This window comes from Odontesthes bonariensis, chromosome 13 (assembly GCF_027942865.1).
Source record: "Odontesthes bonariensis isolate fOdoBon6 chromosome 13, fOdoBon6.hap1, whole genome shotgun sequence".
NCBI lineage: Eukaryota > Metazoa > Chordata > Actinopteri > Atheriniformes > Atherinopsidae > Odontesthes > Odontesthes bonariensis.
In genome coordinates, this window is record NC_134518.1 from 30363503 (window position 1) to 30389697 (window position 26195).

At 38.0% G+C, this 26195-nt stretch overlaps 1 protein-coding gene across 4 annotated transcripts in view; it reads left to right on the forward strand.

The window, feature by feature from the left end:
* The window catches only part of ldb2a (LIM domain binding 2a), a 93157-nt gene that overhangs the window by 21576 nt on the left and 45386 nt on the right, over positions 1-26195 (forward strand). The window lies entirely within an intron of this gene.

The window sequence follows — 26195 nt, forward strand, 5'->3', positions numbered from 1 at the left end:
CCACATTGCTTTAACCTGCTATGACTTCTTACAGTCAAGTTATTGATTTCCTGCATTTCCCAAAATGTCTTTATAACACCTGGGAAAAAAAAGGTGTGAACTTACTTTCCGTGTAAAGATTTGTACCACTGAGTCAACCATTTCTGCATTCTACTACTCTGAAGCTGTGTCACTGAGAAAATTGGTATCTCTCTCGTTTTTCTAACAGTAGGCTTTTCCCTGCATGTGATTGCTGAGCATTGATGCAACATCACCCGTAACTGCTGTTAACCTCTTTCTCAAAATTTCATTACAGGCCTTGATTGTGGGTTTTACTTTTTGAATAAAAGTGAAGGTATAAACCACTGTCTTGAAAATATGAAAATTATTGGATTTTTGAGCATGAACCACAAGTTTACGTTCCTGAAAACATGATAGAATAGTCACAATCTATGATTTGCTGCAAAAAAAGGAAAAAAAAGAAATCCTCATTCAAATAAACGCAGCAAATGTTCAGAGCGGGGGTGTAACATGACAACCCAGTCTCACAGAAAAACGTGTAATAGCTATGTTGGTCCACAAGGGAAAACGTGGTATTGTCACAATTTGGCCTCCAAAATTGTGACAATACCACGTTTTATTTGGCCTATTCATTTACATTGCTTCGCAACCAGGTCACATGACTATCAAGTTACCCTCAGCTAAAAAAGGAAAATGGCCGACTGTGAAAAACATAATATTTTAAGAAAGCATCTGCATTTGTATGCATTTCGATGGAATTTCTAGCGAGAACTATGCATAATATTTTCAGAATCTTCGTTCTGAGAATGTAGGCGATCTTTCGTTTATTAGTTTCGCCGAAGATTTTGGTATTTCCTTGAAAAAACGTAAGAATATCACGTTTTCTACCGTTGTTAAGGTGGTTGTTATGGACGCTTGCTATCTCAACGTTACCGACCTGCATCGTGAGACCCCTGTGGGGGCTCTCAATGAAATAAAATAACTGAAATTTAAACCCTTTTTTTTTACCCTTTTTACGCAAAATGAGCTTTGCAAGCGCGTAGCGCTAATTGTTGAGGATGTGTGCAAGGGATGCTCCAAACAAAGAGGCAGCCGGGATAAACACGTGTATCCATGATCAAAAGCAAGTATATTTCTGACCTAAGAATGAATGAATAGAATCCTTGGACAACAAGCAACACTTTGCAGCCCTTTTTCTAGGTTTACATGAAGCTTGTGACAGTGAATGTTAAAAGTTATTTAGACCTATTAGTGGAGGACTGTCTGAGGGCTCAATGCTGGGACCACTGGGGGGTCTCAACCTCAAAACAAATTAACTGAAATTTACCATTTTTACGCAAAATGAGCTTTTTACACATGATTAACGTGCGCACGTTCTATAAATATGTCAAATTGAGTTGAACTTAACGTCACCACGGCAACCGCAGCTGCCACTCTCAGCTGATGGACATTTGATTATCAACAGCTTCTCTCATCTCTGTTCTTTTAGCACACACTTCAATCGATTCAGCTTAAACTTTTAAGCAATTAGCAAGAGAGAATAAACAGACAGTTTTACCAATCTCACCTCTATTTCTCCAGAAATTGGAACTAATTCAGACTAGAAATTGTCCAATCCAAATTATATCTGTAGTTTGATTCAGGCCAGTTCCAAGGCCAATTGGTTTTTCACTAGTTAGTGCGTACTACCAATGCCAAACTTACAAATCAACCATATCTTAGTGGCAAATTGAATATAACTACTGTATGTCAAACACCTGTAAAATCTTCAGATTATCCAGGCATTCCTTTATTTCTACAATACAAAAAAAAAAAACTTTGAAGAGGCAACATTTTGAAAGTTTAAGAGTTTAGAGTTTAAGTCAAATGTTCAGCTTCTGGCTGACAGCTAGATGAAAAGAATAATACCCGTCTGATACAGGTGTGTTTAGTCTGAAGCTGGAGCGAGGGGAGGATAAGCCACCTTGACTGTGCAGAAATATACCTTTGGACACTTCAAAGGCACATTTAATTGCACATTTGGTTACTTTAATCCAAACAGAAGAAGATTTTGCAATGTGTAGGCTTTGTGGCAATTTATTTGAAAGATAGATAGCGATAGTCACTGCAAAAAGGACAATGGTTTATGACTAAGCTTTTGTGAGTTTCTCTTTTTCCATTTCTTTGCCGAGAGTTTTAAATGCCCAGAGCTTCTGTGAATCATCCCCATGATGATGCAAGATCCACCTAGAACGGAAAATGAATTTCTTTATCACTGTTTTTGATCATCATAAATATTTTTTTTCCCTTTTTTTTTCTTTGATCAAAAAGGACAAAGATTTGTTTCCGACTTCTCAGTTATAAGGTTTCATAGCTTTTGTCTTTTATTCAAGACAGCATAGTGAGTATCTTTGTGTTTTAGACAAAAACAAGGCAGCTCAAGATGCTACCTTGGCTGACATTCATTTTTCTCTGCTTTCCAATGATGGAAACATTAAAGTTAGTAGGCTAACTCCAACTAAAGCTGCATGTTGTTCCTTGACATTGTTGCCTTTAGCTACTTGCCCTTTGACTCTGAGTCTACACTTTGCGTGGAGACATTTGAGACATGAGAGGCATGGTATCGATCAGCTGCTCAAATTAGCTTTTTGGCAAAAATGTTGAGCTGCTTCCACTATTTTCCAGCTGAAAGATTCACAGACTCCTGTTCACTTTCAAATCTTAATAATTTGCCCTGCTCGAGTTTCTCAACAGTTAATTATGCACACTATGAACTGAAGACTTCAGCAATATGGTTTCAGCAGAAAGTGGCAAAGCAGAGGCTGTCCCCGAGTTTGTGATATTGTCCCTTTCGTCTCATCTGCATAGGTTTGTGTGTTGATATCTGAAACATATTGAATATCACACGAACATAGATAAGGATATAGTGCTCTAAATAGAGTAGACGTGCAAGTAGTATCTGCTGCATTTGTGTGTGTTAGTGTGTGTGATGCAGCTCAGTCATGGAGGAGGAAGAGAGAGCTCGAGAAGAGACAGGCAGCGCAGGATTGTTGTGAGCCGGGCCCCGCTTTGCTTTTCAAATGTAAAAATAAAAATCCCCAATGGTGAAGAGACGGTAACCCTGTTCCCCCGGGAACGGGAGGCTTAACACCATGGCGATGATGACTCACCGTCAGTAGCAAGCCTTCCTCGATTCACATTCAGGTGTGCTAAGTTACACACATGTGAACACACAAAAACACCCTCCTTGAAAAATCCACCACCCTCATATGAGCCTACAGCAGTTTTTCTTTGAATAAAATCTTAACAATTCAAAAGTGATGTCACTGTTTGTAAAGGTGTGCGTTGTTAGCTCCTGCAAATGCTGTACCTGGAGTGATATATAGCTGTACTTTTTGCTATATATACAGTATGTTCCAGTTAGCTGTTTTTCCCTACAGCTCATGAAAAAGCTGAATCAATTGTTCAAGATTAGACTTTTAGGGCAGATGTCCCTTTGTAGGTGATGATGGTATATTTACCAAAATTATCCAGAGGTCTTCAGCAGGCAATTGTGTGTCATGTTCCTTGCCTACGTGAAGCTTGAGAAATGAAAATAACTGTTTTTTATTTTAAATCTTTGTTTGTTTGTTTTATCATTAATTCACTCTTTATTTATGATCAAATGTGCTGTATTGCATGTTGTGGCAACACATTACTGAGGTTAATTTATATTTGCTGGTTTCTAAAGAAACATACACAATAAATCCAGAATCATGAAAAATGAAGCCGAATTCTCTCCTCTGAAATGCTGGGAGTTTTTTAGCTGAAGGCACTTGGACAGCTCTCACACCAGCCCAAATACTCTGCACCCACCAGGCAAGCAAACCTGAATTTGGTTTGGTAGTTTCTCTGTAGTCTTGTTAACAAACAGAGAACTGGCTCTTGCCTTGACAGATGAGAACACTAAGCACACAGGGTGTCTTATATTTGTTGTGGTGGGCATGGGCTTCCAACCATGTGCTCCCAGATATCAAACTGTACAATTCAGGCACAGATCTTAGTCCTTTTCACTTTTTTTTTTTTTTTTTTTTTTTTTACAGCAAATGTAAGAATAATGTTGACAGTGACTTTGATAAAGAAGAGTAGACTGAAAAGGTTCAGAAATTAAAATGGAAAAGAAAATACCTTAACATTTAGCTAAAATTATGTTTAGGAAAGCCTTTCAGTTATAGAGAAACATGCAGAAAAAACATATTCTCAAGCATTTGATTATTATGTGGTCAAATGCTTGAGTTATTCTGAGAAGAATAATGACCCTCGCAAGTATCTTTGAAAGTGTTGGACTGCTACTGAATTCAAAGTGAATATACATGAGTGAAGGAATGTCTTTTCCTTATCTCCCTGAGGCTTAAAAGTCATCACCTTCCTGTTCTGCAGAATTATCCTCATGGCAAAGGAACATCTGTATTGTCTATTATCCTTTGTTTTTTGATATATGTATATTTTTTTACAGTCGACAGCTCAGAAACGTAAGCTCATTCTGCTGTCGTGCTCATTGTTAGTGATTAACAACGAGATTAAGAGCGTCGGCTTACTCCCTAACAGAAAAATGTAAATGTGACCACCGGTGACCTCACGCTGAAATAATCCTGCAGCTTCTATCTCTGTGTAAAGCGCTTATACATGTAGTTACTGTCACGCAGGTCAGAACAGCATTGACCAGAGGAGATGTGAGGGAGTAGGAAGTGTTAAGCAGTGGTTCAGAGGCATCCATGCAAAAATGTCAGACTCAGAATTACAATAAAACAGGAGATGCGGCAGTATGGATTCTGCATGTGAATCGTCAGGCTAAAGTGGTGTAGGATCAACAGTTTTGTGCTTATTATATTAAAGCTTGTTTAAGCTCTTTGTGGCATTTCTACAGAGAAGTTAAAGATTTGTATCTTTGAGGATCAAACATACAAAGCAACTAAAAAGGGCAATCCTTTCTGTTTGTGCTTTATTTGACAGCACCAGCTTATAAATCATATGTGGTTATATTTATGGTAATTTCCATGAAAAAAGTTTGTTTATTTTTCCATTAAAACAAGGCTAATATACTGTACATGTAATTCCACAGAGACTATTGTGCATGCAGGCATAGATATAAGAATTCCAATCCTCGTTGCAATTGGATCATATTTGTTTGAGTGGCTTATATGATAATTACTTGGAAACAATCATTTCACTCCAGTCTGAGGTGCTCTAATTTCATAATGTTCAGCAGTGGAAAAATTAGAAAAGCTAATTTACCTAATCTTTTTCTTCATTGGCATGGACCTGCGTTTAGGTGTTTTGTAACTCGTCTCAAGCTGCTGTTCATTGTGGCTTCTCAAAGGAAATAACTCATATTGAAAATGCCTGTGTTAAATGAGTGTTAATGTATTTGTATCCTCCATGAGCCAACGCTGTGTGTTCTGTCTGTTCAAACATCTTGTCCTTTAGTCTGAGATCAGCTGTGGCCTTTAGGTTCGAAACAAGTTATTGTGTCAGAAGCCAACCCATAGCAAATTAATTTTATACCATGTCAGTTTTGATAAATAAATTAGTGTTTTATATACGTCCAAAAAAAACTCACATTTGCTTTCCTTCCTCATTCAGTGGAAATACTTGCTGCTTGTTTTATATCTGATATTTTATGGCTTGGGGACTATAAAGAGGACAAAACCGATTGTGTGAAGACTTCATCTCATTCCTGGGGAAATTTCAAACCGTTTTTCCCATTAATATATATTATATATATTTCTATATATTTAGACAATACAATCATTACAATGAATGACTAACAAAGAAAAATGATCATTTGTTTTAAACCTGTTAACGTAACTTTTACAGTTAAATGTTATTCAACATTCACGTTCAGCCTTCTCCATTGTTTCCATCACAAGACACAGCCTCAGTCAGTCCTGGGCATCTGTTATCCACATTCTGTATGGCATTTATAACTTTACCTGCTCACATTTCACATCAGTTAAATTTTTATGTTGCAACATTGCTGTCCTTGCTGATGTTATAGATCGTGTTTTCTTAAAAGTGTCCTAGTTTGTCAAATGTGAGGATTTGGTGCTTTTTTAGTTTCCATTTGAGAAAATCAAGCTTGGGCTACGGTTAGCTCTGATGGTTGCTGAGCAGTTGTCACTGCTTTTTTTTAATAAAATTATCATGAATTGCAAATCGCCAAATTCACCTTGAAAACCTTTGAATTACTGTTTGTTTCTTGGTGAAGTGGCTTGAAGAGGTTTGACAGTCTAAAAAAAAAACAGAACATAGGACTGCTCAGTAGTATTATGAATTATTTCCCAGCCCGTGTCATTAATGAAAAACAAATTTCACCAGATTGTCTGTTGCCTCTAATTGTAATCTACATGTATCTGTAACCATTACCGTGACAGAAGAGAGAAGCAGCATATCCAGGCAGATTGCGTTTTTGTTCCCTAAGATCTGAAGAGCACTAAATGTGAGAGCAGTGAGAATTTGCTGTCTCAGGTATGACATTATGTTTAATAGCTTCATCACAAATTAAACTTAATGATGACTTGTATCGTCATGACAGTATTTTACTTTGATAAAAGTTATTATTTTTAATGTGAACATGTTGGCGTTGGACCAAGAGTATTTTGGAGCACTACTGTGTACCCCTGGATGAGCATGAAACAATTCTCTGTTGTTACAGACTAACTATTGTTTCTTATTGTAAAATGAATATTCAGAAACTATCCAATTATGTCCTCATATTTGCCACGGCCTTAACATTCGCCCCACTACCTTGTCTCGCACTGCAATCTATGAGGCATCTGATGAAAGCTGCACGCCATGATGCAATCAAAGAGCAAGGCTCATTTTAGAAGTAGTTCAAACAAGAGAGGGAGAAACTCGGCATGTTTAGTGGGCTGGTTCAGGGCAAACTGCAAAAATAGTTTGCAACGCATTTACAAATCATCTACTTATTCTTGCATTGCAGCATGCAATAATTGCAACGATGAAATGACCACAGCTAATAATCTTTAAGCAAGCATGAGGGCATAATGAGGGGGAAGAAAACCCAGAGAAACCTTTTTAGAATGTGTGAAAGAATGAGCCAAACTGTATCTGCCGTACAGTGAGTTTTACAAGGAACTCACCCACTGGTATCAATTAGAAGTAGAAATTTGTAATCAATAAATATGACCATGATATTTTAATTATTATATATATATCTATAGATATAGACATACATATATATATAGATAGATATAGTTTCATATATATAGATATAAATATATATAGATTGATAGATTATGTATACTTTTTTAGTGTGCAGCAACATCATCATTATAAGCAGTTTTAGGAATAGTTCAGTATCATTGTTTTGGTTAAGAAATGTCACACTGACTGCTTTCGTATTAATTGGAAGTTACAATTTAATCTGTTGTTAACCCTAGAGCACTAATGTCTAACACCTCATAAAGCAAAAAAAGGTACCATGGGGGGGGCCTATACAAAGGTTCTAGAATTAGGGAATCTTTACAGAGATTCATAAAAGAATGGATAAATAAATAGCAGCTGGGAACTTGTCATATAATCACAATCGCATGGGTGACAATCGCCTGACGTTGGTGTTCTAGAGTTAAAATCAATCGAAGAAGATACTATAAACTGTAAAACAACAATACAATACTGTTATCTCTCTGATTCTTTACAGCCTCTCATAGAATAAAACAATAACTACAGTTTATAGATCTGTTATAATCTGTTAATCATAGCTAATAAATGAATTACTGTGGCTGCTCTTTTATAAGCCAATCCTTTTGTCTGGTACTTGGACGCTGGCAGCGGATACTTCTGGTTCATTGGGAGATGGAGCGAGTCCTCTGTGGATCAGGCTTGTTCTGGCACATCTTGCGGATGCTCAGTCAGACTGTAATCTGGTGAGTCTAGAGGCTGGTTCAACACTTTGGGCTCTCTGTTGTGTGCCTTGAATCGTCTCGGAGCAGTTTCGGCTACGTGGTTGGCCACATCGTCCTGCTGGGGGAAGCAGCTGGTGGTGTAGTGCTGTTGCTTTTTGACTGTGGGCTTGAAACAACTATTAGGCGGATGTTATGTGTCAACTCCCCATTAAAGCCAGGACACAACTTTACCACCAGAATGCTGCTTTGTGGTGAGAAGCGCAGTGTTATTCACTTCACCTGTGAGTGGTTTCACCGTGGCTGAAAAGTGAATGTCCCCAAGTAAGTTCTGAACTTAAAAAAAAAAAAAAGCACAAAGTTATTGTTTTGATAAAATTTTGCTTTAAAAGCCAAAGTAAAGTATTTCTTTTGAAAGGACCATAGCATTAACCTGGGGCAGCCTATTGTCCATCCCTGCTGAAATGATGAGTCCAACATTTACTCCACTTTTAGTTCTATTTTCGTCGCCACCAAATGCCCAGCAATATGTCTTGGTTGTTGCGTCGTAATGCTCCACTAGGTTCACCAACTGGTTGCTGACTTTGCTCGTCTGCTATTTGCTGCCGGGCAGGTAGGGGGTTTATTGGGACTTAAGTGAAAACAGCTTCTTGCTCCTTGAGGAAACAGGATGGACTGAACTGTACAGTAAACGCACCATTGAATGAAAATAACGAAAGAGGTTTAAAAGTGATCGTGCTGCAGGGTGGGATAAAGGTTTTATCTTTCTAAATGACACACATGTGAGACTTTAGTTCAATAATTAGTTGAAAAAGAAAAAATGGCCAGTCTGAATGGAGACCTCTTCCTTTTCTTTATGGTGTTTACAGCCTTACTCCAGTGTTAAACACATTACGACTTGGCCTCTGACACAATCAAAATGATGTTTTCAGACAGTTGAATGTTTGATATCACGGTGTACTTTTAGCACGATTATATTGTGAAAATGTCGACTCGTCTGTAATTTTTAGATGTTCATGCATCTATTTATTACTTTTGTAGATTTTTGCGAGTTTTTCTCTGTTGAAGTGACAACAAATGTTTGTGTCGGAGTACGCGTGTCTTAGTGCATGTGTGTAAGCGCTGGTTTGAGAGATCTCAATGCTTCTGTGGTGGAGGTTGTTTTGAAAGGAGGAGGGGAGATGTGTGTGGTGTGTGTGTGTGTGTGTGTGGGGGGGGTGTTCGGATCTGCTTTAGAGAGATGGAAAAGGATTGAAGGTGTAGCACCATGATTGGCAGGTGGGATGATGCGGCCCTGGCTCAGCTGCAGCACTGAAATGTAGGCTGCTACTGATTGACAGTCGAGCCCAGCCTGGGAACCTCAGCGCTGGATTGGCCACAAAGAAAGACAGAGGGAGAAAGAGCAGGAGAGGAGAAGGAGAAATGATAGATTTCAACATAAATTGTACCAGTTGCCTTAACATTTTGCTGCGCAATCGGCACCTGAATAGTTCAACACTGCCATCTATTGTAAACCAGGCTGGTTGTATCTTTTTTTTTTAATGATTTTATTATTTTAAGACTTTTTGACTTTTAGAAGGTTTCTTTGTACCAAACAAGCTTCAGTGTTTTAGCTGTTTTGGAAAAGTGTAGTGATGAATAAAAGAAAGTGAGAGGAGTGAATAACAGTGAGTCAAGCAGAGAAAAACAAACAATGAGTCATTTGGAAGGCATTGATAGGTGAAGCTATATTTTCGATGCATATAAGCTCAAAAACACACTGCTACGTATCTGAATACCAAACATCTAAAGTGGAGTCAGTTGATTATTTTGCGTTCATCATGACATAGCAGTATCCCCAAACCTCCACATATTTAAGTTACAGTAATGTAAAACTACTGTGCTGGCACATTTTACAAGATTTTAATCCAAAAGCAGCAGGGATTGTTTGGCGGATTTTCTCTGGAAATGAACTTACACGTATCAAAACCCGATTTTGTTTTTTTCCTGTCCCTTCTTCATGTCTTGCTATTTAATTCCATGTGTGGTCATAATTCCTGCTCCTTCTTTAATAGAGAAAGTGTTCTGAACAGGTTAAAAACATTTCAGAGGACAGGCCTGTGGGATATTGACTTTGTGTTTGTGTTCATGAAGAAGTGAATAAAGAAGTGAATTTACCCCCCCTTCCCCTTTGTGTTGATCTATGTTTTGTGGCTCTAACCATGCAGCACTCTGGCCTTGATATGCGCAGTTTCTGCATGACAGCTGTGCTATAACCACCAGCTTCGAGACGGTGTGAGGTGCCCACTGTCTTCACTCGTAACATAAAAACAACCTTGCCTGTCTCTGCTAGTAAATTTCGACCTTGAGGTCCATGCAGAACATTTTTTTAAACTCTTGCTCAAACAGGATCTCTGATGTTCACCTCTTTGTTTTGTTGTTCCACAATCCCACTCCTGACAGCTGAACACTCCTACTGGTGACAAGGCTTTCATCTGAAAGCCCTTCTGCCCTCTACTGTAGGGAGAATAAGATGCATGCAGCTCTTATAGATTTTTTTTCAAAATCTAAGAACATAAAAGCTATTGTGCTACACAGCTATTTAAAAGACCGCTAAAAAACTCTTAATCTTTTGAGACTGTAGGCTAAGAATGAACTTTGTCTTTAAATGTGATGACCTGGTTGGATTGTGTCCCTGTTTCTGTGATCATTTATGTTGTCTCCCATAGCAACAGACATGATGATGTCAGAGTGTCACATGTCCGAGCAGCAGCAGCACTTATAATTTAATTGTCAGATCGGTTTAAAGATATTAGTTTATAAAGCACACTTATGTAACCAACTACATACGGAGTCAATTTAGTGAATCGACATCTTTATTTGAATAGTGTCATTCTCTTTTGATGGATCCACATTCTCCTTTGAAAGCTGATTTAACCCGACATTTTATATTTTATTCAACTCAAGAGTTAGTCATCAGAAAGAAATATTTGAGATGTCTCATATATACCGTAATCTTATTTCAATTTCACTAATATTCCATGTCTTTGGAAATATTTGGATCCACAGAAAACATTTGCTTCGATATTTCTTTTTCTCAGTTGTATTTATAAAACTTTTATTTAGCCACGAGGGTCCCACTCAGAACAAGCTCCCTTCTACCAGGGAGTTGTGGTCTTGCACTGCATTATTTTTTATTAATAGTCCCCAGCACAGTTCTTGCTCTCCTCCCCATTTTTTGGATTTTGAAGTCTTCACAATTTCACTGTTTTGATTCGGAGGACAGTACATTTATATGTGTGTGTAAAAGACAGATCTGTCTCTATACAATAGTTAGGCATCCATATGAACATTAGAGTGGGCATTACTAGTTTAAGTTATTCATATTTTTCTTACTGGCAATTTAAAGATCCTACTTAAAGACACAGATACAGTCATTAGATTCTCTAGTAGTGTTTTATTTGGTCTTAGTCCTCTGGGTCCTAACCAATAATTGAAAAACTGTATTTCTTATGTTTTGAGGCACAGATGTCACACTAACTAATGATTTGTCTGCTTTAAATGTGGAGTTAAAACAATGAAATCATGTTCTTGGTCATCTAACTCGTGCTTACATCTCAACATTAAAAACATTGTTTGCAAAAAGAGATCTAGACCCAGATGTTACAGGAACAAGGCGAGATCGAGCAGTACTACGTGCTTTTAAGTATTTTATTATGACAGATTACAAGGTGAATAAGTCATGAATAGAATTCAATCTTATAAGTTGTACACATATAAATAACACTCAAGCTACCAAGACCTCAAAGTTATACATCACCGCCATGATTTTCTCTCATGTTAATTACTTTATTACCAGTTGGACACAAACAGGAAGAACTAGAGCGCAGTCCGTGGAAAAATTTCATATACAGACCTGGGAAATATTGGATAAAAAGTCAAACTCCTATCATCATTGTAGAATTTGAACTAAATATAGTTTCTTAACTTGGGATATGTAGTTTGTTTGACTTTGGATGATTAAACGCCCTCTCTGCTGAATATGTTCATTAAACAAAATTAAAACTTGCCCACAGGAGCCATGACCAGAGTGCTTTTGGGCAAGCTTCTCATATCAAGTAGCACACACACCAAACAAATTAAAGTATATTCTCCAAACATATAAAACAGTGGTTGCTAGCTTATAACACACTGTCATAAATTAGAATAGTGGGTTGATGTCTCTGCTAAATGTTTTATCTCTGCTTGTGTTTCTTTTATGTGAAAGTAACTTTATCTGTCATGTCTTTTGTTTTGTTTTTTTGTTATTTGCTTTGTAATTTGCTCATTCTGAATAGCTTTTAATTCTCTAATATTTTATATGCCATTAACCTGACAGGGACTGGAGTTGAAAATGAGCTTGTGTGACTAAATCTGGCACATTTACATGACAGCCAGAAGCAGTGGTGTTACTTATCAGTTGGCCTTTTTAAACACAATAAACATAAATATCAGTGCAATGGCCACATACAGTTAAACTCAGTACATCTAATGAATCTTAAATTACTTTTATGATCGATCGTGTTGTTCCTTTTTTTTTAAATCAACAGGCACTAAAAGTTGAGTCTCCAGAGTTTGCAGGCTGTAAGGATCGGGAGGACTGTCCACAGCACTCACTCTGCTTCAGGAATGAATCTGATATGTTTCACTGAACTTGATTTGTATTAAACCATCAATTAGAGCAAGCCTTTTTAAATATATTCTTATGTTCATTGAATGACCATTTAAAAAAGCATAAATTTAAATCATCCAATGGCAGTAAAACTTGCATCTTCATGTACTCGTCTCACAGTAATGATGCTGATCACATGCTTTTAACCTGCATTACAGCGAATCCATCCAGCATGTAGTTCTTATACCCTGGACATTTGCCTAAATTGGCCATGAACACTTACTTAAAGAGTAAAGAAAATTTCTAATGAGTCAGTTATTAAGACAATCAACTTCAAAGTCTAATAGCAGGGGGAGTTTTTATTTCATGCACTTCATAATCTCTAGGGCTGCCATATGATGATTAAAACATTGACTCTTGCTAAAAGATCCTCACATTAGTGGCTAAATGAAAAATTGATATCCTGTGGAAATATTTCCATTGTCTGTTTTAACTGCTTCCAACAACTATAACTGAATTTGTTAAAAAATTATCGTAAAATACTTGAGAAATGATATGATTTCACATGCCTTTCCTTGCTTTTGTTTAGCAGTATAACAAAAACCCTTCAAGAACATCAACACAGTCTTCTGTCAGTCCATCTTTCGCAGTGATGCTAATCAATGAATGCCTGGCTTGATGTTAGTCAAGTTTTACATTCTGTTAGATGATTGTTAATGCAGTGTGTGAATCAATGGGTGTTTTCACAGTGTGCATTTTAACTGTTTGACTAGATGAGAAAGAATAGTCTTTTAAAGACTTGATGTCTTTCTTTTTGAGGCTTTAGGGAATTCTAGGCTTAAAACCTTGTTCAATATCTAAAATAATTAATGCCTATTCTTGTACAGAAAGTATTCTGGCCTGCAAGTAAAGCACTCAGGCAGATACCTGCGATCTATTCTCCAACAAAACCCCACATAGATCTACGCTAAAAAATATAACTGTGTGCCAATACTTTTTTCTTCTGTACCTGCAGGACGTCAATTTTGTTTATTGACAACAAACTACAAACAACAACAGCCTCGAAGGACACATGAAAGAACAGATTCCATAGTTTTAATAGTGGTCAGATAATATTTGTTTTTCAATTTTTATTTTTTTAGAGAGCATGTTGGCTGATGGTGGCCAATATTGATTTATCTTTTTTCATATTTTCTGATAAAATAAAACGATTTGATAGTAATTAAACAAACTCTCTGTGTTTGTTATGCTCTTATTTAATATTACTTTACTTTTTTTACTTATTAATGTCTCTGTTTAAGCAGTTCTGTTTCGCACTTTGACCAAAGCGAGGTTTATCTCAATAAATTTAAGCAAAGAACATTGTCCCACTGCAGCCATGTTGACACGGCTATCTGTACTGCACATGTATCTGCAGACTTTTGTCATTTCCTTTGTGAAATAATTGGTTAAACAACTGGCTGATGACAGTTATCCCAAGTTGACGCATACTTGATCCGTTTGCTAATTATTGACCAAAATTTTAAGCAATAAACATCTTAGTCTGATTGCATGTCTGTGAGGTACAATGCAGGAAGTTTCTATTTGAAAGGTGCCAAATTACTTTGTAATAGCAGTAAGATCATCAGGATTACAAGCATGACCGTAAAACAGTGAGCTGTTATTTTTAACCACTGGCAGGAGGCCCCATAATTCACCATAAAAATGTCCTCTCAAGTGTTCTGGACTTTTTAACATCATATGACTGATGAATAATATTTATGCCACAAGAAGACCAAAGCCCAGGTGTAACAAATTAACCCCTGTAGGACCAAAAAACATCACAGCACACAAAAAACAGTTAGGAATAATTTCTGAGAGCGTCATCGCCAGACTGAAACTGAAACTAAAGCTGTGTGTCTAAAGCCAGTTTTAAGTTGATAATAAATAAATACATTTTTATGGGTCTATGTTTTCATGTAGATCTACAAAAGAGAATGATTGTATTGTAACAGGTGGTACAGCCCTTATTTATGACCTGCTTAACCTGCTTTTTAGCTGTGACATCGCTTTAAACCAATGAAATGTGGATGTGGTTGTAAGTCTTCCTTTTAGAGCTAAAATTGTGCCATGTGCCAATTTACAAGTGCCAGGTTGAATGGGTGTTTGTTGAGGTCTTGAGGCACAACAGGGTGACAGGGCGACGGGGCTCATTCCAGCCACTGGAAGTCTTTCAGTGAAAGGGGCAAATAATTGTTTCACTCTGTATTGTAGAAAATACACTATGATGACAGCTATCAAAATTTAGTCCTTAACTCACCTCCTGCATAACCAGTTCAAAACAGAGATTTAAATATGAACTATTGCTTACTTTGATCTATTTGAATCATTGATGAATGTCATCCACTCTTTAAAACAGTGATGGCCAGTTCTACAGTGTAGTACCCACTCTGATTTAGCGGATCTGTGATGCACTTTCGAAGCCTGCTGACATACTGCATAGAGAGCACGATGTTGTGCTGGTTTGCAGGTGGCCTGAATTTGGGTGGGAACCCTTGGTTGTAGCTAACAGGAAAAGGGGAACAGCTATCGGAGGGCACCAGCTGTCCGTGAGGATGGGCTGGTCCTCTGGCTTCCTGTTTCTCAACATGCTCTGTGCCCGGAGCAAAACAAAACCAGCTTCCCCTTCCAGTAGGAGAAACAATACACCTCGCAAACAGCCCTCCTCCGTTTCCATCATCCTTTCTCCCTCTTTGCCTTTTTTCCCACATTTTCTCCAGCTTTTTCTTTCTCTCCGTTTCTCCGATTCATTACTCCCTTTCTTTTATTATCTACCACATCATCTCTGCTTTTCTTCTTGCTCTTCATCACCACTGTACCTCCTTTTGTCTTATTTTCATCTTTCTCACCTCATCTTTACCTTCCTCTCCTCCAGTCCTATCCACCTTCCTTTTCTTAGCCATCTTTTTCTGGTTTCCCCCCTTAATTTTTTAACAGTTCAGTGTATTACTATGTATTTTGCATATTACTGCACACATATTGAAGTAACAGTAGATTGTTTTAAGTGAGGAATTTTTTGAGAGAAAATCTAAAAAGTGACATTGATTTGGGAAAAAAAGTAAATAAATAATTTCTTAAGAAACAAAATTCTCTGTAACACCAACAGTTTTTACAAGAACATTGTGACCCTGTTCCATGTAAAGAGGAAAAAGGAAATTTGAAAATTGCACTATTCACTATCACTAGTATTTAACTGACAAATGATTTTCAAGTGGCATTTTGTGAATGAAATGAAACGCATATTGTCACAGGGAGTATCACTGGAAAGTTTCCCATGAGGTCTTGCATCGTACACCTCTTTCATTTGTATTACTAGAATGGAATTTGTGAACGTTGCGAGACGTGATGACAAACATGCAGTTCATGAAAAAATGAAGATGGAAATCCAACACAAGCTTTTAACAGTGGAACATTCCGGAGAGGTCAAAAAGATGAGCTCTGAGAGAGAAAAAAAGAGAAGTTTTATCAATAATGAATAGAATTTTCTTCTTCGTGCAGGACAGTAGAAGAAGAATTCCACCTGGGAAAACATGTGCACATACTCACACACTCACATGCATGTGATAAAAAGAAGAGTAAGCAAACGCACACCAACACACAGAATCTCAGAGAGAGGGTAGATCAGGTCTAACATTCAGAGGCAGTGGAAAAAATGTTGGCATACGTACAAAAACTCACACTTCAAAGACACACACAGTTGTGCATGTGCACGTTCCCTCAGCAAAGTTATTGACACATGGAGAAATCCATATTTATATATAATACAGTGCGCTGGAGACCCATCAGTCTCCATAGTCTATGAAAGGCCTACACCGCTTTACTTAAGGTATTAAATGTTTATGTGGAGCTTCTTCATCCCTCAGTAACCCCTCTCTCCATGCACACACATGCACATACACTCACACTGAGAGTAAGAGATTGAGAAATTCACAAATTCAAAACTGCATGATAAAGGACTTTTTCTTCTTGCAGTCTCATTTTTTACGAGCGTCTTTTTGACAGTAAAGGACAAAAAAATTTCCAAGATTTTTGTTTGTTTTACCAATTCTGGTCCAATCTCATATTTTAGCTGAAGATACTGTAAGAATGAACTTCACTCCTGTGCAGCCGACAGTTTGGCTGTGCCTGAGCAGGCAGAACAAGTTGTTTACTTGTCTCAGTCTCGGTGATTTGATGGTTGAAGCGGCACTTTTTTTTGTTGTTGTTTATATGACAGCAATGCCTCATTAACCCCACTTTAACTTGAGTTTAATGATAAACCAGCTTTTTATTATTCATTTATCAGTACTTTTGTTAATCAGTTTTCCCACCATGGTCACCAAGCATCACCAAGATGCTTATCCTCATATCGTCAAGCACCTTTTAACACGCTGAAATGTCCTTTAACAGCAAAGTGAGCACAAATTTGAACTTGCAGGATTTGTGTCTGTCAATGAAAACTAAACTTCATAAAGCTTTGAGTGAATGCTGTGAGTTTGCAACAGCTATTGTTGTTCCTGAGAGCTAATGTTGTTAACAAGTACTGGAAGTAATGGTGTGTTTTGTGTGTTTCCCAGCCTTTTAAATTGTGACTGATGCCAACTTATGAGCTTATGTCAACTAAACTTACAATAAAACTGATGATTGTAGTAATAATTGTTTTTACCTTTTAGTCCCTTCAATCATTGATTAGCTTCTTAAATTTATACTTTTACAGACAGTTGTGCCTCAGTTGTCCTTAAGTGGATTACAAAACATATTAGTTTAATATGAATGAGTTGCTAATGTATTGATTTAAATGTAATTGGCTGGAAAATGCAACCTTAGTTATTCATTAAACTTTTTAGTTGAATTCCCAATGGTAAATTTGATCAATTTAAAAAAAACAAACACAAAAATAATACTCGGCCAGATCCCTTTATGCGGGAATTAAAGCTGCAGTCTGCAGGATTTGTTGTTGTCATACGTAAAGTCCTAATTTTTGGCATTTTAAGAGTTTACATGATCTATCAGAACGCTTGAAGTTGAAAACGGTGACCTCTGTAGTCGCAAAATGCAAGAAATGCTTATTTTTTAACCGAAAAATAAAAAGTTATTCAACTTCCTGTCCCGCCCCATCAAAACACATGAGAACTCGTGCACGTAGATACGCGTACAGGACTCCTCATTCATCAACTCACCTGTCATTTGCGATCATGGAAGACACAGTAAGTAGACTAGCCTGTAATGAAGTTCAATAGTCTAGATAAATAAGCGTGGGGACGAGCCTACCTTGTATCGCGCGTGCACAAACGGTGATTGACAGGCAACAGAGCCCAGCTCGTAACCTGATTGGTTACCTTTTACCGGTCCGGTCTGCAATTTTGTAAACAAACCTGCTGGCTTTGGAGGGACCTAGCGGGACATATAGGGGACCTAGAGAACTCATTTTTTTTGTATTGGGGTATTTAATGTACTACTTTCAGAATCCCCGGACAGTTCCAGGCATCATGCTTGAAAAAGAGTTGCAGACTGCAGCTTTAAGATTATTGTCAAAACGTTTCCATTTAGGATTTCTTCAGTAGCTACTTGTGAGTAGTGAACTCAATAGCTGATCTTTTAAAGACTTAAAGGAATGTTTTCCTGGCTTTACATCCTACACCTATATGTGTCACCTGAAAATAAAGAATTAAACACTAATATTAAAACCTCTCCCCCAAGGTGAGCTACTGTGAACCGAGCAGGTACTGCTGCGTCTGAATGATCTGAGCTCGATCATCAGAGGCCAAACAGTGCAAAGCGACACTCATTACCATTAATTCAGACTCGCTGGGAGTCTGAGACACACAGTGGTTGTGTGTTTGGCTTTTGGTATTACATTGCAGTCCATTTACAGGGACAATTAAGTGTTTGGTGTCTGGTTCAAGGCTCATCATGGTTCGTTGTGAGATGGTGTCTCATTTATGTCTTTCACAATATATGGTACTTATGTCTGAGTTAACTTACGGGGGACATTGTGCTACAAACCTCTGTTCTGACATTTTTTCAGTGTTGCTGTGTCCCCACGATTTGTGGTTTGTGCAGTATTTTGGGTGGATTTGTCTCTTCCTCCTCTGCATGTTATGTGCTCCCCGTAGAGCTTTGCCCTGGGGGTTGAGGCAGTTGGGAGGGGGGGGGGGGGGGGGCGCTGTTGAATTATGGATGGAGGTGAAGAGGGGATGAGGGTTGGCCTTGGAGGGGTGTGGGGGGGGACACATATACCCCCTTCATCCCCAACACTTCCGATTTCCACCCTCCCCTCTCTGATTGTTGCCGCTACCCTCTCCGCCGAAACAGTCACCATCCACGCGTGGTGTGAGGTTGGATGGGGGTGACTGGAGATGTGTCTCCCTCTTCTGTCTTTCTTGCTTTGCTTTCTTTTTCTTCTTGCTACACTTTGGTCTTTGTCTCCTTCTTTCTGTTCTTCTTCAATTTCAGCCGGAAAGAAAGTAAAAAATAATGTCAAAAAGTCAAAATAATTGAGATTCCATCAGCCAGCATGACCGGCACTCGCTGAAAATGAGTCAAACACATGGGATGCGGTTGATTCGTCAACGAAAAAAAGCTTTATTTCTGAGCACTGTTCTTAGACCTTGTTTTTTGTAAAACATCATGATTTTAAGGAAAGATGTCCAGAGGATTTGTAAGGACTTGGGAAAACACAACCACGCTTTCACCAAGCTGTTGGTTAGCTGTACTGAAACTACCGATGTCCAATAAATATACTACAGAAAGCACATTAAATATTTCACCAAATAGTTTCTTATCCTGTTGTGTCATGGAGGCTACACTATATATCATATCAGTATAATAGAATGAAATATTACTTTGTTGCTAAGGGGTGTGTTAAAAAAAAGGTTTGACTAATATTGTCGACAGTCTGCTCACACTTAAACTCTCATTTCTTTCTACATGAGTCACAGTTAAAATAGTCGATTGTTGCTTTGAATGTTTTGACCACAAGGAACTGTGAGACAGAATCATCTTCTTTCCTTTCACAGAGGATGGTCCAATGTTTCCTATCCTAAAGGAGATAATGAAGAAAGTATAAGAAGATCCAATCCTTGGCATTTAGAGAAGTTTACTAGCTCTGATTTTGTCTTCTACTCAGGTACTTCTGGGTCATTTCACTCAGTCAGAAACCTTCCTAAAAGAAAAAAAAAAAGACAATTTGACTGAATCTGTGGAGTATCTTGATTTTCTTTCACTATGAATTCTAGTGCACTGCTAGTAATGAAACGGCTTCTAACAGATGTGCTCCTATTGCTGCTTCCTTTGAATTCTTGGATTATGTAATGTTAAGCTTTATTAATATACTATGCTATATAGCACAGTTAATTTATTTGCTACTTTTAAATTTTTTTCCTTAGATGCTTTTGTCAAGAGGTCATTACTGAAACTCTTGCCCTCATATTCTCATATGTAATAATCTTTGGTGGCCGTCTTATTTCTCTTTAAAACCAAAAGGTAAACTCAACCAATTAAAATCACAATGAAGACAATTGTGAAGAGATGTTTCATGCAGTGACTGTCGCACCGAATTTGCATAATAACATATGTGACATTTTCTAGCCCTGTTACCAGCTCAGAGAAGACTGTTTGCAGTTGAATTTGTCAGAGGTGCTCTCAGCTTGTTAGCTGTTCTGAAACCAGGCAGAGAAGTGTAGTTAACCTTATTTCAACTGTTGGGATTTGCATCTCTAAGTACAGAAATCACATGGTTATACTGCCTTTTTTTCTGATTAACTAATTAATTAAAAAAACTAGTATACATAAAAACATCACATCTGTCGCATTACTGGCTCACATACACTCATTTATGTTCTTGTATGTTTTACAGAAGAACAACCCTGTGTCTAAACAGCTGGCTTCATTTTAATTGACAACAACAAATATGCTGTTTGGATTGTTTTCTTCTTTTTTTCATCAGCATAATAAAAAAGATACAATAACTGAGAGAAATACAGATCCTGAACCTAACATATCTGCAATTTTTCACTTATGTATAAGACCACATGGTCAACTAGTGGTCTTGGTAAAGATTTAAAAGCCCATCACTGGATTAAAGTACATGTCGTGCAGCTGTTAATGAATAACAATGTTTTTTGAACATCTAAATAAAAAATTTAAATCCACCCTGTTCTTTGTTCAATGAAAGTTTTTACAACACGGTTATTAGTTAAAGTTCCACATTGAACGAATAACGAACAAATAAATAAGCAAATACTTTCTGCCTTCACAATTTTTAGGCACATTTTAAGTCCAATTAAGCGTCATGGCTGAATTTTAATGTTGGTCTGGTTTTCATGCTTGGCTTTAAAGCTGCAGTCGGCAGGTTTTCAAAATTCCGAGTCTAAATTTGGAAAATTCGAACTGATACAACTTTCAGGTCCCTCCCCCAACCTCTAACAAGCTCCGAATCGCCCCCCAAACCCCTCCCCCTCTGTGGACGAGGTTGTGGACGTGAGTTCACACCAGTGTGAGCGCACACAAGCTGGGGCAGACTCACGCTCAGCAGCGTGTGCACAAGCTGTGATTGACAGGTAGGATTCCTCCACCCTAACTTGATTGGTTAAAAACAGCCGGGAGCGCTCGGTTTTTGCAAGCATGATTACAGGCTTTAAGGCCCTGTCACACTGTTGCGTATGAGAGAAGCATATGAGTTGCGTATGAAAATTATCACTCATACGCTGGTATACGCTGACATACGCCAGGGGAACGTTAGGCATAGGTTGTATACGTTTCAAGCACGCTGGCATACGTTGGCATACGTTGGCATACGCTGAGGCAGAAATAAATTTTTGAACATGCTCAAAACTTTTGTGTGTATGGTTAATACGCTAAGCATACGCTAGGCATACGCTGAATACGCTAGAGGTACGATATAGGTACGTTATTGATAGGTCGAGAACGCTGGACATAAATTGCCATATGTTGGCATGAAGGTGTACCGTACAGCTAGCGTATTTATAGCCTCTGCCCGTCTGCCGCCTCCATCTCCGCAAGACGGGCGGAGATGGAGGCGGCAGGCAACCGACGATTCACGGGAGCGGTCAGGAGGAGGAGTTGGGGATCTTGATCGCTCAGAAGCATGTAACTCATCAGCCGCAGGTGCATCAGGCATTTCAGCAGGTTTGGGTGAGAATGATTCTTGTGTTTTTTTGCCTTTTCCTCGACCCAGGGCCCGGGCAAACGACGATTGCTTCTTGGGAGGCATGATCGAGATGAATGTCTCCAGAGATGTTGATAGCGCGTCGTCTACTGCAATAATGGAGCAATGTGGAAAGGCTGCTGATAGGCGCGTTGAAACGTACGCTGGGCATGCGCAGTTCATATGCTACTAATACGCTAGTCATTCTTTATTTTCAAGGACTTTTCGTGCGTATGAAAATTATATTATTAATTTTCATACGCAACTCATACGCTTGTCTCATACGCAACAGTGTGACAGGGCCATTAGAGGGAGCTACAGATTTTGTTATTTTTCCTAAACAGCCTATTTAATATTCTACTTCCAGAATCCCATGACAGTTCAAGCTAATATGACTAAAAAAAAGTTGCCGACCGCAGCTTTAAAGATACATTTAGATTTTTATTGGGCTGGGACTGCACTGATTGGCATAGAGAGGAGGAAGACAATTAAGAAAGACAATAACAGACATGCATGCTTTGGAAACGTATGTTTACTTGACAGATTGGAGGCTAAAATGCGGTTTAAAATCTTGCGGTATGGGTGAGAAATATCAATGAATAAATGCTGGAGTTTAGGTTCTGATTAACTAAACTTGATCTCCATCATGTCTAACTTTTACCCGAGCTTGTCCTGCCTTAAATCTTGCCTTTTGGTTGTCATTGCTGAAGTTTTATAACACAGTATGGAAGCATACATGCTGCATATTTTCTTTTAATAACAGTGTTGATGCATTGGAATGATTGTACTTCCCTTGTTTGTATTAGAGTACCCTGGCTTGAATAACAATAAATTCAATAACAGGGGACCTCTAAAACTCAGCTTCACAGTCTGAGATGAGATAAAATGCACTTTTGAACTGCATGAACATTGGTTTCTTCCATTTGAAATTGGTCTTAATGACGAGTTTTGGCTTGTGAATGTGGACAATTGCACCAAAAAAAGGGGTTTTAATGAAATCTATTATTGTTTTTTGTTGCAGGGGCAGTGGGAGAAGTGTTTACCTTACAAAATAGAATACAGCAGTCCCCGAAATGACAGGAAATACAGAGAGAGAGAGAGAGAGATTGAATTAAAGTTTTATGACTAATGAATATTTCATGTTCTGGGCAGTGATTCCCACATTCTGGTGCGTGTTTGTGCGAGTGTGTGTGTGTGTGTGTGTGTGTGTGCACTTATGTGTACAGCCTCAGTACGTGTATGTGAAACTGTTCCTCTTAGATATAAACTGCATGTTTTAGTCATCTCTGGACTGTATCAGGACGCTGCGATCACTATGTAGAGTATTTTGTCTTGTTTCAAAGTTGTAACATCACACTGACATTGTTCTAAATATTAGACATCGTACAATACTTTCATGCCGAAGTAAAGTCCATTCCCCCTCTTTAAATTCTCGCTGAATAGCCTTGCATTCCAGAAGATGGGGGACACAATTTTCTTTTCTGTTTGTAATACTGCAGTTGGAGTTAAGTTAAAGCTAAAATTCCAGCGTGGTCACCTGAATTAAAGATATATGCAAACCACAGATTCATATTATCCCAGCATTTCTGAACTAAAAGGACTAAAGCAGGTTCAACATATCCAGAGTATCTTTTGATTATCTGACATAACTACGTAAATACTGCAGATACCAGTGAACAAATGTGGATTCGTAGCTCAGAAGGATGATTTTTGATTAATTGTTTTTTTTTTGTGTGATCCACAGCAAATGTGTTGTGCCTAGTTATTCACTTTGAGTGCGGCTTGGTTAGAAATTAAAAGATTTGCCTTGTGGGGGGTTTTAGAAAAAAATGATGAAGATCGCAGCTATCCTTGGAAACTTGTAGAAGAAAACCTGAACAGCCAAAGTTGAACGCAGCTCCATTGATGTCTGTGTAGTATGTTGGAGCCCAAGTGTAGTTGCATTAGGTGATCATATCATAGAGATTACATTTAAAATTTGAGAAGAACCAGAGTGTTTTGAAAGTACTTTTATCCCTTGAAACCGATATGTTTTCAGGTGTAATCTGATTCAGACATTTTGCTTGTAGCTGTGCTGTCTGAATATCCTCAAGGAACATTGAATTCACTTTTAATTGAAAAGTTGAGCTCTGTTTTTTTTGTTTGGTTTGTTTTGGTAGTGGCCAGTCATGTGTAAATGAGCTTGAGCTACATGTAGACTCTGTAGCTGCATCATACAAGACTTTAAGGCCTCCATGAACACTGCTCAACCTTTAGTTACAGCTTTATATATATGTAATCAGATCAAACTGCGTAGATGGCGTGTTTCCATATTAAGTCACGAGTTAGAATCTTTGAATTCTTTCTCATGTCAGTGCGACTTCAACTATTGGGGGTACATCACCTGTTCTAAAACCAGCTAGATATGACATTTTTGGTGTAATCAAGATTTCTACTGTTGGTGTGAGACACAGAAGTTATCTCTGTTATTGTTGATGGTGGAAATAAACTTTGCTAAGGTATGTGATATCATTGTAAATATTAAAAAATAATAATAATAATTTTGAGCTACTTGACTAATTTTGAATTTCCCCCATTGGGGGATGAAAAATGTATTTTTCTATTCTATTCTATTCTATTCTATTCTATTCTATTCTATTCTATGCTATCTATATGGAGGTAACCCCCCCACATCTGCCCTTGCTTATTGTGAGCGATGCCCAGACTCTCCAGTGGTTTAACTTTTGCAAGTAACTTGAGGCAAATATTCGTTTCACGTTCAGTCTGAACATCGCATGAGGAATGCATTTCTGCACAGAGCAAAAATTCTGATTTTCTTTATTTATTTATAGTGGAGTAAAAAATGTCTCTGCCAATCTTTTTTTGGCACGTAATTATTGTTTGAAAAGCGTGTTCATGTTGTCACTTCTTCTGCTGCGTACATAGCTGCTCATGTCCTTTGTGTACACTTTGTTGCAGTACTCTTTGTCAGAAGCTTGACATACAGTTAACTTGAGCTGACTTATTCAGTTTGCCAATGATCTAATGCTCCTCCCTGTTGACTCAGTAATGTCAGCTCATGATGGGCCTTTAGATGGAGATATTAGTCAATGAAGACAGATGTGTGTTTGCCAAGCAGCGTTGGCTCTCCTCAACCATTGATTAGCCTCAAGGATCAATATGTCAGCTTGGTTCTCATCCATACGTCTCTCCTCTTGCTGATCATCAACAGTGGCTTACACTTCGAGGCAATAATCAATTTTATTAGTATTTTCAGCTTAGTTTATTGAATACAGCACATACTGGAGGTCTAAGCAAGCATTGGCTTTTACACGTCACAGGCCGAAGGAAAAAAATCAATATTACCGATGAGTCTGGAGAGATACTTTGTTTTTCAAGTCCTGTAATATGTAGGCTTCAGCTTAACTTAAGGTTAAGGTTATGAGGTGGTGTCTTTCAGAGATTACGAGACATTTTTCAGTTACCTGAAGGTCAAAGAATATACCCAAGAGACATTAAATATTTGCCCACTTGGGATTGAAATCAACTGGGAGAGAGATGAATGTATTAGCATAAAAAAAAGAAAAAAGAAGTGCAGCTGAAGGGTAAAGATAATCCACTGAGAAAACATATGCTTCGGCTTGTATGGTGCATTTAGTAGATTAACTTCTGCGTGTGATCACTAATGTCTACTTATGTTTGCTCTACACGATCACAACACATTATTTACATCCATTATAACTGTTAACACTCATTGGGTCTTTACTGGGGAACAATGTTTTAATACAATAGAATACATATGTAGATACATACTCATTATCTATATATAGTGAATGAGAGTTCAAAATGGTCACTGTTGATTAACTAAACTTTACTATTATACCTGGGAGGATGTATATATTACTTTTGTTCTTCAGGATTTGTGGCCTTATTTTCAATTCTTAAAGTTTTACAAACTCTAATTCAGAGTGTGGATGCTTGCCGTTTTTCTTTTCATGAGCACTTGTGATGACTGACAGAATGAGGAGCAAAATGCAGGAAAGTTGACAGGCAAAAGCCAATTTAGTGTCAATGCAAGGGTCAAAACGAGGTTATCAGTAAGTGCGACCAACTCAATCAAGAAGGGCTTGGCGAAGGCAGAATCTATGGGCAAAGAGTGAAAAGTTAACTTGACAACAATAACATGGGCAAACCAAAAAAAACAAACAGAAACAAGCTAAAGTCAAACGATCATGCCGAGGACAACTGAAACCAAGGAGGATATGGACTGAGTGAGTATGGTGACAGCAGAGCAGTCAGGTAAACAGGTGTGAAGCAAACACAGGAAGCAAAGAAATGAAAGACTTAAAACTATTAAAATCCAAGTTTCTTTATGAAGAAAATTGAGCATTGTGACGGTAGATATCATAAACGGAAGATATCGGTTACTATGCGCCGGCCTTATCGGCAGCAAATCTGTGTCACTCTCAGTTTTGTTCGTCGTTTGGATAATTATATGTAACTTATATGAATAAAG